Source organism: Engystomops pustulosus, chromosome 7, assembly GCF_040894005.1.
Source record: "Engystomops pustulosus chromosome 7, aEngPut4.maternal, whole genome shotgun sequence".
NCBI lineage: Eukaryota > Metazoa > Chordata > Amphibia > Anura > Leptodactylidae > Engystomops > Engystomops pustulosus.
Window position 1 is genome coordinate 156,319,152 of NC_092417.1, and position 17,172 is coordinate 156,336,323.

At 43.0% G+C, this 17,172-nt stretch overlaps 1 long non-coding RNA gene across 1 annotated transcript; it reads left to right on the plus strand.

Moving 5' to 3' along the window:
- The first annotated feature begins 11,829 nt into the window (after positions 1 to 11,829).
- LOC140069024 (uncharacterized) lies at positions 11,830 to 15,575 on the plus strand. The gene is made up of 4 exons (XR_011848680.1): positions 11,830 to 12,000; positions 13,006 to 13,112; positions 15,056 to 15,106; positions 15,525 to 15,575. It is a non-coding gene; the product is annotated as an uncharacterized lncRNA (long non-coding RNA).
- Positions 15,576 to 17,172: the final 1,597 nt, after the last annotated feature.

The following is a 17,172-nucleotide window of genomic DNA, read 5'->3' on the forward strand; positions in this document are numbered from 1 at the left end:
ATATACGTCCCCCATATGTTCTTGGGAAGGTACCCCTATACAGACATGTTTATACAATTACACACATTTATACACTGATATATACACACCTTTATATATACACACATAAAGTTCTACACTCGTATACTCGCCCCCATATACATACAAGTATACACTTATACACACACATTTATGCACTCATATACATTTATACACTAATACACAGAGTATATACAAACTCATACAGTATACACATTATATACATATAATACATTTACAATACACACACACACACATATATATATATATATATACACATACATACACACATACAGTATACACTGACCATATATACACATACATGCAGGATAAAAACACCATATACACACATGCTGCATATACATACAGAATAAACACACATACAGCAAATACACACACATTCAGTATATACAGCATACATACTTACCACATACAAAAACACACATCTATCTATATATATATATGTATATATATATATATATATGCACATATATTTAAATGTGCACATATATATGCTAATATAAATATATGCATGTAAAAATACAGTATTTGCTTCAATGCATTTGTATACAGTATATACATGTATGCATAGTAGATGCATATATACACATATACATAGGATTTACATATATATATATACAGAATATGCATATATAAACAGTATATATATATATGTATACACAGTATATATACAATATATACACATATACACGGTATATATACAATATATTCACATATACACAGTATATACATATATACACACATATACACAGTATATACACAATATATACACATATACACAGTATACATACAATATATTCACATATACACAGTATATACATATATACACACATATACACAGTATATACACAATATATACATATATACACAGTACATACATCTATACAAAGTATATACATATATACACATATGCACATATACACAGTATATATACACATATACACAGTATATATACACATATACACACATATACACAGTATATACATATATACACAGTACACATCTATACACAGTATATACATATATACACATATACACAGTATATGCACATATACACTGTATATACATATATATACAGTATATACATATATACACACATATACACAGTATATATACAATATATACACATATACACAGTATATACATATATACACACATATACACATTATATATACATATATACACAGTACATACATCTATACACAGTACATGCACATATTATCGAAATTTGCTCACCGAAATTTTGGTTTCCTGTAGTCCGTAGGCAGCACTGAATGGGTTAAGTCTCACGTCCTCCTATTGGACAGAAGATAACAATTGATTAGCAATAGAGATTGGCAGGCTGACTCCCTATAAAATACCCCTGAGCCAATGAACACACGTGTTTTTTTATGCAGCAATAAGCATTTTTTATTGGGGGGGATCTTTGTGCTGCCTACGGACTACAGGAAACCAAAATTTCGGTGAGCAAATTTCGATATTCCTGGTCGTCCTACGGCAGCACTGAATGGGACTTGAAAAGCAGTAGAACATAAGGGGAGGGTTACTTCGAGGCAGCCGAACAAATTACACTCTTGCCGAAGGCCGAGCCTACCCCGGGGCCCACATTGAGCCTATAGTGCCTGACGAAGGTTGAAGGACCCGACCATACTGCCGCCTTGCATATTTGATCCAAGGATATATGGGATATTTCCGCCCATGAAGCAGCCGTTGACCTCGTTGAATGCGCTTTCAAATTAAGAGGAGATGGAAGGCCTTCTAGATCATAACACATGGAAATTGAATCTTTAATCCATCTGGCTAGGGTAGACTTACTAGCCCGTTTTCCCTTATTAGGACCTCTGAACTGTAAGAACAGGGCTTCAGATTCCCTAAAAGCTTCTGCCCTCTGGAGATAAGCGAGAACTGATCTTTTCACATCCAGGGCTTGAAGCTTCCCTTGCTCTTCTTCCGGGGCATCTGTACCCAGGACAGGAAGGAAGATCTCTTGATTTAAAGCCGATTGAGAAGGTATTTTTGGCAGAAAACCCGGCATTGTACGAAGAATTATGCAGTCTTCCATGACTCTCAGATACGGTTCCTTACAGGAGAAGGCTTGGATTTCACTAATCCTCCTTGCAGAACAAATGGCCACCAAGAAAACAGTCTTCCAGGAGAGAAGATGCAGAGGGATATCTGAGATTGGTTCGAATGGTTCTTGACATAAATGTTTTAAAACAATAGAAAGATCCCATGACGGTAGAGGTGACATAACTGTAGGCTTTAACTTCTTCAGACCCCTGAAGAATCTCCTGACCAACAGGTTCTCAGAGAAGATTCCGCCTAAGGAAGAATTAATGGCGGTAAAATGGACTTTCAGTGTATTAAACTTCAGGCCCTTCTTTAAGCCATCCTGCAGAAATTGAAGGAGGGAAGGAACATGAGTAGAAGAAGCTCTTCTTGATAAGCACCATTGCTTATAGATTCCCCAGACACGTTGGTAGACTTTTAACGTCTTCGGTTTCCTAGAGGCCGCCAATGTGTCAATAACCTCATCCGAAAACCCCGACCTTCTTAGATTCCCCCTTTCAGCTTCCAGGCCACCAGATGGAGAGGTGCTGGGTTGGGGTGAAGGAACCCGTTCTGGAGTAGCAAGTCCTTCCGGGGAGGGAGAGACCAGAATTCCCCTTCTGACAATGACAGGAGAAGAGGGAACCAGGCCCTTCTCGGCCAAAACGGAATCACGGCTATAATTGTCGTTTTCTCTCTCCTGATCTTCTGTAACACTCTCGGAATGAGAGGGAACGGTGGGAATATGTAAAGAAATTGGTCTGTCCAGTCGAATGAGAGTGCATCCACCACCACTGGGTTCTCCTGCTTGTACAGGGAGCAAAACTGGGGAAGCTGAGAGTTTGATTTCGACGCCATCAGGTCTATCTGAGGAAGACCCATTTTCTGGACAATTTGTTGGAACACTTGTTTGTTCAGAGACCACTCCGAAGGTCTGACTGGATTGCGGCTCAGCCAATCCACCTGCACATTCAAAACTCCCCTGATATGAATCGCTGAGATGTTGTGAACCGTCTGCTCGGCCCAGGTCATCAGGAGGGAACACTCTCTGGCAAGGGACCGGCTCTTCGTGCCCCTCTGCTTGTTGATATAGAAGACAACTGCCAGGTTGTCTGATCGGACCAAAACTTCTTGCCCGAGTAGGAGACTGGAGAAGTGAAGAAGTGCCAGACGTACAGCTCTCATTTCTTTGAGGTTCGAAGGCAATTTGGACTCGGACCGTGTCCACCTCTTTTGAACCCACTGGCCTTCCAGAAGGGCGCCCCAGCCCAAATTGGATGCGTCTGACGTAAGGATCACTGGCTGAAGGAATTGGATGGATCTGCCTAATAGTGGGTTTCGGAACCACCAGATTAAGTCCTTGATAGCTTGGACTGAGATCGTCATTGGTTTGTCCAAGGACCGCAGACTCCTTGACCACTGGGAGAGAATGGACGCTTGGAGACCCCTCATATGGGTTTTTGCCCACGGGACTGCTTCTATAGCCGAGGTTATTCGACCTAGGACTGCCATGGCTTTCCTGATTGTTGTCCTGGGGTGCAGAATCAGATGCTTGATCGCTTTCTTCAGAGCGGTAATTCTGGCTGATGACAAAGAGAGCGTCATGTTGGAAGAGTTTATTATAAAACCTAGAAATTTCTGAGAGGTTGCAGGAACCAGAGACGACTTCTTTTTGTTGACCACAAACCCATGAACCTCCAGAGTCTTCAGGACTACTGCTAGATCGTGGTACATCAAGTGCTCCGTTTGAGCTATCAGAAGCCAGTCGTCTAGATAGGGTATCACCTGGATGCCTTGTAACCTGAGGGCTGCCGATAACACCACGGCGACCTTCGTAAAAACTCTGGGTGCTGAACTCAGACCGAAGGGTAGACACGTGAACTGGTAATGCAGTACTGTTTTGTCCTGTAGTATAGCGACCCGGAGAAACTTCCTGTGACTCTGAAGTACTGGAATATGCAGATACGCATCTTTCAGATCCACTGTCGTCATGAAGCAGTTCCTGGAGATTAAGGGTATGGTTGTCCTGATTGATTCCATCCTGAATCTCTTCTTCAGAATAAACTGGTTGAGGTAAGTAAGATCTATCACCAGCCTCCAAGATCCTCCTTGCTTTGGGACAGGAAATACTCTGGAATACACGCCTGAACCTCTCTGGGGATAGGGGACAGGTTCCAAAGCACCCTTTTGTATGAATTCTTGAAGAAGATGAGGAACAATTAGATTGCCAGATCGGTTGATGAAGAACCTGTCTGGAGGAAAGCTGGTTAGCTCCAGAGAATAACCTCTTTTCACAAGAGAATTGACCCATGCGTCTGAAGAAGTTTTGACCCATATGTGGGAAAACTGGGAAAGCCTTGCTCCGACTTTGACAGGCCTGGCGTCATAATTCAGACTTCTTGGAGGGCTCCGAATGAGGTTTTTTATTCTGGACAAACCGATTCCTGAAACCCCTTTTGTCATCTCTTCTAAACTGTCTTCTGACTTGTGGAGATCTTTGCCTAGAACGAAAGGACTTAAAAGCTGTTCTTTTCTTAGGCTTGGGGAAAGAAGTGCCCTTGTCATCATTGATGACCTTCAGGATCTCTTCCAGCTGTGGACCAAACAGACTCGACGGCTGAAATGGTAGATTACAAAAATGGGTTTTAGCGGGGACATCTCCCGGACAGAGCTTTATCCAGAGCGCACGCCTTATAGAATTTATGGAGGCCAGGCTGGCTGATGTTAGCTTGATTGTATCCACATGAGAGTCGCAAAGAAACTCTGCCGCTGATTTGAGAAGAGAAATATCCTCTACAATATCCTTCCTTGATACACCATCCTTGACATCATTGGTAAGCTGGCTTAGCCAGATCCTCAATGCCCTTGCCACCGGAACAGAAGCCAGAGAGGTTTTACATATATTTGCAGAATGGGTATAGGCCCGCCTTATGAACGAGTCCATCTTCCTATCAATAGGATCTTTCAGGAGGGTCGCCTCCTCAGCTGGAAAGAAGGAGTTAAGTGCTAACTTAGCCAGAGACATATTCACTTTAGGGAGAGACTCCCATTCAGCGGATAAAGCAGGATCCAATCTGTACACAGACTTAAATCTAACCCCAGGGTTGGGGTTTCTATCAGGTTTTTCCAAGCAGCCTCCATCAGATTCTTCAGATCTGGATGGCTGGGCAAATATTTGGCTTTCTTCTTAGGGAAATAATAAAGCGCTTCTCTCTTAGAGAGATCTTCAGTGTCTTTATCTGACTCCACTGCTTCTTTCACGGCTTTTATAAGCCTGGAAACACCTTCTTTATTAAACAGATAGAAATCATCTGGAGAGGCTTGTGCCTCGTCCTCTGAGCTGACCTCCCCCTCAGACCTATACTCCTCATGACTAGAGGGCCCTGGGGAATCTGATGGTACAGGATATGATCTTTTCCTATTTGTACATTGAGAGGTTTCAGCTACCGCCTGAGCGATAGTAGTTTTAAGCCAAGAAAAAAACCTGGTGGAATCTGCCTGTAAGCTCATCTCCTCCTGGTGTGGAGTGCATCCTGCACACAAGTCTGGTTCCCAATCCTCTGGTAAGGGCTGGTGACAGGTAGTACAACATCTATGCCTGCTCTTTCTGGCACTTTTTCTTCCTGAGGGCATCTGGAAGACACACAACAACAGACGTCCTGTGCTGTGCAGTGACCCTGTAACACACTCGGGTTATGCAGCAAGCTGCCATCGGGCAGCGGTCCCAAGGGAATGGAACACCCAAACCGTGGGACAGGGAGCCAACGCTCAACCAAACTTCTTGTTATCCACTTCCACAGAAGAAAAAAACACGTGTGTTCATTGGCTCAGGGGTATTTTATAGGGAGTCAGCCTGCCAATCTCTATTGCTAATCAATTGTTATCTTCTGTCCAATAGGAGGACGTGAGACTTAACCCATTCAGTGCTGCCGTAGGACGACCAGGAAACACAGTATATATACACATATACACAGTATATATATACATATACACACATATACACATATACACACATATACACAGTATATACATATATACACATATACACAGTATATGCACATATACACAGTATATACATATATACACAGTATATGCATATATACACACATATACACAGTATATATACAATATATACATCTATACACAGTACATACATCTATACACAGTATATACCGAGCGGCGGAAGGGGGGGGGGCAGAGTGTCAACTGTCAGGGAGATGAGCGGGCGGGTCAGAGAGGTGGCTGGGGGGGCGGGTTAGAGAGGTGGATGGGTGGGTGGGCTCAAGAGAGATGTGTAGATGCACAGAGAGGGAGGGGCCCGGGGGCACGATCCGGTAGGCACCCGGCACTGCAGCCCCGGACCACTTACCCCAGACCGTGGCAAAGCACTGCAGGGAGCGTGCATCCCCGGGCCCCTGAACCTCACGGGCCCCGTAGCAACCGCTACGGCGGTAGTTACGCCACTGACCAGGGGACTTCTATTTCTTGCTGTGACCACCAAATATACAATACCACCTCCCCCATAGTTTCTCCCCAAGAAGCACATTACAAGAAATGTGGAAAAAAGGCCACAGCGGCCTATGTTTATTAACTTAATAAAACAATATAACACATTAAAGGGGTCCTGGAAGGCATTTTAACTCCCAATTCCCCCTGGGGGCCTTGCCCGCAGGAATCCGTTCCCCAAAGCTGAGCAAACTATCCCAGCTTAAAATTCCCATTTTCCACTCGTCCAAGTGGACCTTTCCTTAATTACTAGTTCTTCTTAATCGCCTTCAAGTACCCCATCTCCCCTGCCGCTGTGGCAAAGAGTTACAATTTGCATTCAAGTTAGAAACAATTATATACATAGCAACACATGTTCAAAAAAAAAAAAAATGTTTTTACACTTCAACAATGATATTCCTTTATTAATATACATTTCAAAACACATTTCACTCTTATATTATTTCTTTCTTTCTTTTTTCTTTTTTGAAAAAACACGACCACATAACATCCATAGAATCTGCCATCTTATCGGGCGGGTGGGTGGGTAAATTTCCAATCAGCTCTTCCCAGCAAGTGGTGTCCTGTCTCTGTGACAGGGACTTATAAAAGCTCTGACCCCCACCCTCTTTTTGTTGACATTAATTTTTCTCTATCCTAAACATCCCCCTCCCGAATGACCTCTAGATGAACCTTACCTGTGAGGCTGCAAGCTCCGCAGCCCCTGTCATGTGTCCCCTCCATTATGTCTGCGCCTCCACTCTGGGGCCTGCTGGAATGTGGTATAGGTAGCCATGTCCGGATCACCACTATCACTATCACCAAAGACATGACTGGGAGGTAGTAAACATTACCCATTTAACTACACATTAAGGCACTTTAGTAAAGATACATAATCCTACCCGTAACATTAACCCCATAAACCATTTATAACTAAGCATAACTAAGAAATGATGACACGAGGCTTCCTGTTGGGCAGAAAAGGTCACAGCTATTTATTGCTGATAAACACAATTATTATTATTTTTATATTCTCAAAATTAACCGCAATCTCTGTTCGTTTCTTTGGAAACCATAGCTGCCGAAGTGGTTTGTTCATCCGGACTCCCGAACCAACACTTCGACTTCCGAAAAAATCCACATCAATTCTCTTTTCCGCCAGCTGTGACTTGAGATGATCACTGAAAACCATTATTACTTTAATACTCAAAATTAACCACAATCTCCGTCCGTCTCTTTGTAAACCATAGCTGCCCGAAGCGGTTTGCTCAACCGGACTCCCGAATTAGCACTTCGACTTCCGGGCAAATTCCACATCAATTCTTATATTCCTTCAGCTGTGACTTGAGATGATCTCCGAAAACAATTATTACTTAATACTTTTAAAAATTTAACCACAATTTTCATCCATCTCTTTGTAAACCATAGCTGCCCGAAGCGGTTTGCTCAACCGGACTCCCGAATCAGCACTTCGACTTCCGGGCAAAATCCACATCAATTCACATTTTCTGTCAGCTGTGACTTGAGATGATCACTGAAAACCGAAAACATCAAAAAACAAAAACAAAGTAACAGTAGGGAGGGAGGGAGGGACAGCTTGAAGATGGCGCGAGCAAGAGGAAGTGCAGGCCCAGTGCCCGCCCTATAAAGGCTCAGCTATGGGAGGGGCTGAGCAGCAGCAGCAGGGAGGAGAAAGGAAGCAAATACCACCCCTATTTAAAGTGCAAACGCCCCATGTAATAAATTGCAACACTAGGACACACCCAGTCAGTGGGCGCCCTCCTTATGCAGTCGGGGGCACCCTTCAGGATCGCGGGGGCATCCGTGACAGTTATGTCTTTAGTGGTGTAGTGGTCACGCTTTTTGTAAAGGAATTGAGGTGCTGATAGTAGGAAGACATTGGGGCTTATTTACTAAGGGTCGCGGATCACACTTTCGTTTGTTCACTGTTTTCGGGATTTGCACAGCTTTGACAGCTATTTAACAGGGGTTTGCGCTGGGACTGTGTCACACGAGATCGGTTTTTGGCGTAGCTGCGCTGCTTTCAGCTGACCGAAATCGAGGAACGCACCATTGGACGATCCGACTGATTTGGACTGAGTGCGGGATTTAACTTTCAAATTGTGTCACAAGACAATGCACTTACATTCACAAGGAAGAAGAAGGTGAACTCCGGCGGACCTGAGCGGGGAAGCGACACATGCAGGATTTTGGGCGCACAATATTAGTGAATCGCGGCACAGTGCACTTTCTGTGAACTCCTCCGGACAGGTAAGTAAATGTGCCCCATTGTTTCACTGCTCTCGGTTCACCGATTTTCACTGTTAAGTTTTGTAAAAAAGTAAATGCAGGCACCTCAAATAAATGAAAGGATTAAAAAAATTTGGGTCATTGATTTTTGTCTGTAAATGTTTATTTGTAAAATAAAAGTTTTTATATCTTGCTATAGCTAGGGCATAATAGTAGCCTTAAAGGGGTTGTCCACTTATGACAAATGGTTGATATTCTTTATGTAATGAAAAGTTATACAATTTCCAACTATAGTTTCTGTATCAATTCTATCAAATTTCTAGATCTCTATACGAACTTTGCTTCCTGTGGATAGAAAAAACGTCCCTGGTCATGTGATGTCACACAGGTGCACAGTTCATTATAGCGCATAGCTCTGATTAATCTCTGTGTTAGGCTACATTCACACGACAGTGTGCCCGCCGTACCATAGGACTGCTCACCCCCACCCCTCAGCGCACGGCGCTGTATTACGGGGAGAGATAGGACATGTGTGTGGCACCATACGTCAGCGTGCACCCATTGCCCTCTATGGGGGACGTATATACAGCATATATACGTCAGACATATATACGTCCCCCATACGGCCGTCTGAATGTAGCCTTATAATGAGCCGTGCACCTTTGTAACATCACATGATCAGGGATATAATGAACCTTGAACCTGTGTGATATCACATGCCCAGGGAAATAATGAGCTGTGCACATGCGTGACATCACATGACCAAGGATATAATGAGCCTATGCACCTGTGTGACATCACATGGGCAGGGATTTAACAAGTTGTGCACCTGTGTGACATCACATGACCAGGGATATAAAGAGCCTTGCACCTGTGTGACATCATTAGCCCCAAATCGCATAGAGAAGGGGCTGGGGACTGTAGGGGATTTCTGGTGATGGTGCAGAAGGCGGCTTAAAAGGCGATTGGCCCCTTCTTTAGGCGGCCCCAAAAAGGGGCTGGATTGGGCGGGCTTATTGGGGCCCGCCCTGTGGTTTAAAAGCATTGGGGGCACGTGGCGGGGCCTCTTTCCTTCTGCCCTCAGGACCGAGCGGTGTGAAGTCGCCCACCCACCCTTGCCCTCAGGTTAATTTTCGTTTACAGGTGGTTTTCCGGTTTCTGGCTGTACTGTCTTCCTTTCAGATGTCACAGCATTGGCGGATTTTCACATGCCCGAAGGCGAGATGAAGGTGCCCACATGACGTCTGACGCCATTCGGGTGAAAGGTTTTTGCTCAAGAAGAAGCGAAGGGCCCGGATGGGCATGAAAACTATTTTGCATTTTTTCTATTGGTTATTTAATTAATTAATTGTTTCTCTAAAAATAAATGCTGTGGCCCCCCCACATACCCACAACAAGGAACACGGTGTGGTGTCCATTGATGGCTGGTTTAATTTTGGAGGATTTAAGGTCAAGAGCCTGAATATTTTGGGCTAAGTTTACAAGTCCCTACAGTCTCACATAACCAAGGATATAATGAGCCTATGCACCTATGTGACATCACATGGGCAGGGGTGTAAGAGCCTTGCACCTGTGTGACATCACATGACATGGGATGTAAGGAGCCGTTCACCCTGTGTGACATCACATGACCAGGGATATGCTGGCAGTGCCCACTCTCTTCCTATGTTAGAGCAAAGCATATAAAAGTATTGAGATGTTCTTTATTTTTGACCAATACTTTTTTTCCACCACAATTTGCAAATAAATTCTTAAAAAATCAGAAAATGTGTTTTCTCATTTTGTCTCTCATAGTTCCGGTCTACCTATGATATTAATTACAGGCCACTCTCATCTGTTTAAGTGGGAGAACTTGCACAATTGGTGGCTGACTAAATACCCCCCCCCCCACTGTATATTTCATAGTTCCCCTATGAGGTGGCCTGCACCGGCAATGGGTCCAGCACCTCCATAAGTGGTGGAGGGGGCACACCAGATGCCAGCCCTCTCCACCTCTCAGCCTGGTCATGGTGCTCATGTAATCACCCTGCGACTATGTTTGTTAATCCCATGATATAAACACATACATACAGCATATATATATATATATACAGTTTGCAAATAAACAAATGTTTTTGAAAATACAATGTAATATGGCTTCCATAATATAATATATAATTTGCCACATGCTGCAAATGTTGTGAGCTTTGAGTCCCGTGTATACAGGAGCCGCAGACTTTTCCCATACATCAGTCGCAGATTGACAGCTTTCTCCATGTGCAGAGCAAGAAAATCACAATGGTGTATTTTTATTTTTTTTTTGACTGAAAATTTTTGTGGGGAAAGTTTTACCACACTGCATGGGGTAAAGGGACTCCCTAAATACTTCTATGAGGCTGCTGGGACAGTAATGTACCACATTCCCATAGAAGTGAATGGAGCGCCAGTCACACATGCACATTGGTGCTTTATTCACAGGGGGATAAGAGTTCCCCAGTCTTCTGATCAGCAGTCCCAGACTCCCCAAAATCACCAACACTGTTATGGATGTAACAGCTTCAAAAAATATAATACGAAACAGCTTTGACAGCAATAATATATAGATACTAATGCAGTATATCATTATCCATGATAAGAAGGTGGGAATACAATCTCTTGCTGTAGAATAAGGCCTGAGGCATATATTGTCATGGAGGTGCGGCCATGTTGGTTGTTGGCGGCTGAGGCCTCATTGCTATTTACTGCTGTATAATACACATAATCTGGCTCTGAGCTCAGGCCCACTATGCTTATGTGTAAGTCTAGTACTGATAAAGGAATGGTATGGAAATGATGAACGTGGACATTATTAATCCATGACCATGGGGGGCGCTGTTATTGTCCTGTATATTAGTGGTGACACACCTGGATACATTGCTGAGAGGTCATGTGACTGGCAGGTGCCTGGCGTGTGATTGGTCACTACCTGGCACCTGCTCAGCAACTGACCAACTGCCAGTCAGTATTTGGAGCGTCCACAGCGTCTCGTCTTCTGCGAGGAGCGATTTGGGATTTCCTTCTTCTGAGCCACAGAGGGAATTATTTTTGTCTGTCTTGTCTTATCTGTTGTTCTGTGTCTGTGTGTATTTCTGTGTTTTGTGCTTCTTTGTTGCTGTTTTTCTGTTTGATTGCAGGTGGCACTTTCCTCATCATCAGCTGGTAAGTCCTAGTCATATATATACTATATACACACAGGACAGTATACGGGCAGTACACAGTGTATACACTACACACAGGACAGTATACGGGCAGTACACAGTGTATACACTACATACAGCACAGTATACGGGCAGTATAAAGTGTATACACTACACACAGGACAGTATACGGGCAGTACACAGTGTATACACTACACACAGGACAGTATACGGGCAGTACACAGTGTATACACTACACACAGGACAGTATACGGGCAGTACACAGTGTATACACTACACACAGGACAGTATACGGGCAGTACACAGTGTATACACTACACACAGGACAGTATACGGGCAGTACACAGTGTATACACTGCACACAGGACAGTATACAGGCAGTACACAGTGTATACACTACATACAGCACAGTATAGTGGCAGTACCCAATGTATAGACTTGTACTGGATCCATGACCGCTCTTCTTCCACTCCGGGCAGCGTCTTCCCTGTTTTCTGGTCCCAGGATGACGGGTGATGGAGGGAGGACGTCCATTATCATCTATAACTGATATCACTCGGCCATTGAGGGTCATCCTGGGACACAAAACTAGGAAAAAGCTAAAAGTAACCAACAACATTATATATAAGAAGCCTTTTACTTATATTCCAGTGTATATATATTGCAAAATATTGTAAATGAGTTTAAATAATTACACTTTTTTAAATGGGTTTAAGTTAAACTTTTTTATGGAGTTTTGCCATTATGGAGACTTATCCGCTATTTACAAGATAAATGATAAGTTTATGATTACTGAGGGTCCACCTGTTGGGACCCCCTACAGGTGAGGAAAACAAAGGTCTCCTGGTCCCCTGAAATGTCCTCCATTAAGTTCTATGTGACTCCTGGACTGGCAGAGAAAATAAGGCGTACAAAATGGGCCTCAATACAGGAGTTTAGTAAATGTACAGACGTAGTAACAGATGCAATCACAGCTCCAGGTCTTTATCATGTTCCTTCTCTTCAGGAGCCGCCATGTGGGGAGAAGATGTGGAGCGACTGCCGGAGGACGAGCAGGCCTATGATGTGTCGACAATGATGGCGTCGGCACTTCTGGCCTGCTCCACCAATGCTGTCAGTGTTACCTACATAATCTCTGTACTAAGCTTATCAGGAATAGAGAAATGTTTCATTTTATGTTACTTTGTTTTCTATTGTTCTCTGTTGTTTACTTTGTATTGTATCATCTTGTAAAACAGATTGAATAAAATGGTTATAAAGTTCTATGTATAATATGTCCCGCAAATAATGGATATAATATGGGCAATTTCGTCAGGGGACAGTTATAGCCTAAACCTCCCACCACAGACCTTACTATATGAGGCTACACATCACACTTACAGTATGAAGACATAGGGGGGCACAGGTCACTGTCTGCGCTCGTCCTCTGTCCTGGGGTCAGTGTCTCTGGACATAGGAGCCGGATGTCTCCATTTTGGGTAATCTTTAGCTGCTGGTGACTAACCTGGCTGTACCATGTATGTAAGTGCGGGCACTGGGAGGGTATATATAATACATGCTGCTGGGGAATAATGTATAGAAGGGGTGTGCAGGTTATACAGTATTGGGGGTATACAGGGTTTATCTGGATGGGGCACATTCTATAAACAGGGAACAGTGTGAATAATGGGGCACAAAGTAAATAAATGTACAGGAAGCAGGAGATTATATATTGTGGGAAAGGGCCATGATGTGTCAATGTGGGCCAACACTGGACCAATATTCTAGTTTACAGTAACTATAAAATGTAGAATTTGTCCATGTGCTCTCCATTGATTCAACTTGTATACAGACATATGCGTTTCTATGTAATAATATATAATAATCGGCAATCAATTCTTGTGCAAAAAGACCACAATTTCTTTATTGAAACAACAGAAAGCAATCCACATCAATGTAATGTTTTGGTCTGGTGATCTTCCTCAGAAACGGATTGCTGGAGGGTAAAGAGAGAGAGATAGAAGAGACCGGTCTATGGCCATGGTGTATAGCCTCATGTGGAATTGTGGTATGATGATCGCCATAGAAAACAAACGCAGCCTATGGCGGTCATCATACACAATTCCATATGAGGCTATACACCATGGCCATAGACCGGTCTCTTCTTTCTTCCTCTCTTTACCCTCCAGCAATTTAAAACACTTAAAATGTACACACTTTCGTATGTCCGACTCCCATGGGTCATGGTGTGACCCAGCACTCCCTGGCTCAATCCGCCCACAAATAATATCCAAATCACAAATATCACAAATAGTAAAGTAAGGCAGAATAAGAATCAACAAAATAATGAAAAATACCAAGTACTATGAGACTGCCCTACTAATACAATACCCTTTAGGATTATCCTCAGAGAGCCTAGTGGACTGAGTAAGGTGCATGGACAGAGAGCCGGGGAGGCGGAGAACCCCACGCGTATCGTCACCTCGGGGTGACTTCCTCAGGGGTAAGTGGTATTTTTCATTAATTTGTTGATTCTTATTCTGCCTTACTTTACTATTTGTGATATTTGTGATTTGGATATTATTTGTGGGCGGATTGAGCCAGGGAGTGCTGGGTCACACCATGACCCATGGGAGTCGGACATACGAAAGTGTGTACATTTTAAGTGTTTTAAATTTTTTTTGTCGTGTCTTTGTTACGATGCAATAAAATATATTTTGTACTTTGAGTCCAATGTACGCATCCATTCTTTTCTCTGGTTGATTACATATATTGACAAGGATGCGTGGACATTCATCAAATTTGATTTACACTGGTAGTGCCTGTCCGTTGTGTTGTTGTGACTAGACATAGAAAAGAATGTATCTATATATCTTAATATAAATGGTGTATATATAATTGATAGAATTGGTAATCACATACTTAAGATACTAATTATTATTTTACTATGGGACTTCCATCCAACAGCTGGGATACGATCTTTCCATAAAGTTCCAATTTATATAATTATCAATTTTTTTAAATACCAGAATTTTATGTAATTATTTTCTAAACTAAAATGAGAAGTTTTATTGTAGCCTCCACCTCTATTCATCATGGAGCATATCCTGAGGACCGCCGAGGACCAGGTAAGTGATACTACTAGATCCCACATCACACTTGTCAGAGTTAGATATACACAAACAATAGCACATATTTCTGAATAAACCTGCCAATCATTGAGGTTTTGGTAAATTCCAGGCTACCCCTTCATGAATCACATAGGAGAGACCAATTCAGGAGATGATAATAATAGACTCCTCAGGTTCTTCAGTACCTGGAGCCCATGGCTGATCCTTAGAGCAGTTTTGTCCCCTTGTGTACATGGCGCCAAGGCTGGATGTGCCTGGGGTCAGTCATTGTCTTCAGGGGTCACAGGAGAAGGACCAGTGATGTCTAGATATCATTTATATCCTAAAATATCTTCCACAAAATGTCATGTCAATCCTCATCCTTTATTGTAATAACTTTATACCCTGTACTAACCATGAAGTGTCCTCTGTCCAGTTCTTCAGGAATCTCCGGGAGGAAGAGTTCACCTTCGAGAAGGTGAGAACATGAGCTCAGATCTTTCCCGCTTCTTACACATATGTACATGTACACGTCTTCTTATGTTACATGTCATATTATACTGTCATCATAACAAGACGTCCATCACATGGGGGGGGGGGGGCACACATGGGGGGGAGATGGGAACAAGCCATTACCTACTGTACACAAGACCAGAGACCCCTGAACATCAGTGTCTTATTTTATTATCATTTCCAAATATTTCTAGAGATTTATCTAAAGTTGAATTATTAGAAACTCACTAATAATTTATGATTTGTATATTTTATATTCTTATAACAGGCAAGAGCCATTGGACTGCGGATCCTTGAGCGCTATGTAAGTCCTTCCAGCAAACCCCCAGAACATACAACATAATATAATCCTCATATCATCACATGGATGTCTATAGCTGCTATTCCCAATGCTAGAAGGTGACACATTCACTTCACTGCCTGTTCTCCACCGAGGACAATGTGATACAATTACACAATGTACATCCAGTTACATATATAGCGCTCACATGTTCTGTAGCGCTGCCCACAGAGACAACACTTACATTTACTTCTCTGTTCCTGTAATGGAAGAGAAATCCAGAAATGTCATCATAGATGTGACTGTATCACAATGTAAAGACAGTGAGAACATACAAACTATGGAGATGCTGGACTTGGATGGATCAGATCCAGGATTCCTTATAATTAATACAATGTTTTCTCTTTACTTCTCCAAGGATGAAGACTCCAATGAAGATTCCCAGGACGGGGTAAGAGACTTATAAAATATAGACAGAAATCTCACACACAATTCTCAGATTATTCCATCAAACTGACCATTTTCTGATCTATTGCAGCCGATCTACATGAAGCTTGATGACGGCGTGAGGATCCTGGACGAGGAGTCAGCGATGGACACATCTGCAGAGGAGACTTCAGAAGTACCTGAAGAAGATCCTGCAGAGGAGACTTCAGAAGAGCCTGAAGCGGAGACTTCAGAAGTACCTGAAGAAGATCCTGCAGAGGAGACTTCAGAAGAGCCTGAAGCGGAGACTTCAGAAGTACCTGAAGAAGATCCTGCAGAGGAGGCAGCAGCAGAGGAGGAAGAGGAAACATCCTGCTGCACCGGGTCCTGCATCCCTGTAAGAAGGTTCATGGACAGAGTAAGGGCCAGGATCTCTAGGCTCTTTAGGTAAGTTAAGGTACAGTAAGTATAACTTAGGACCAGTCATATTAAAACACATAAAAAAATTATAGTTAGCATTTAGAATATATTAGGGGGTCTTATTGCTTTGTTTAAAATTTCTGGGGAGCACATAAGAGTAAGACATTCAGCAAAATTCACCTTCATACATTCCTCCATTCCAGTGCTGTCAGTCCAGGCCTCATCAGCTATTACAGGTAATTCATGAGCAGTCATGTGGCATCACTTCCGGTGCGATGGAGACCAGAATCAGCACTGAAATAGAGGAATAGTAATAATAATCTTTATTCATATAGCGCCATGCAGGGCTGGCTCCAGGTTTATGTAGGCCCCTGGGAACAGAGCCTCTGCGAGCCCCTTTACTGTACTGTACCGCCCAAGTTTTGCAGCAGAGAAAGTGCCCCAA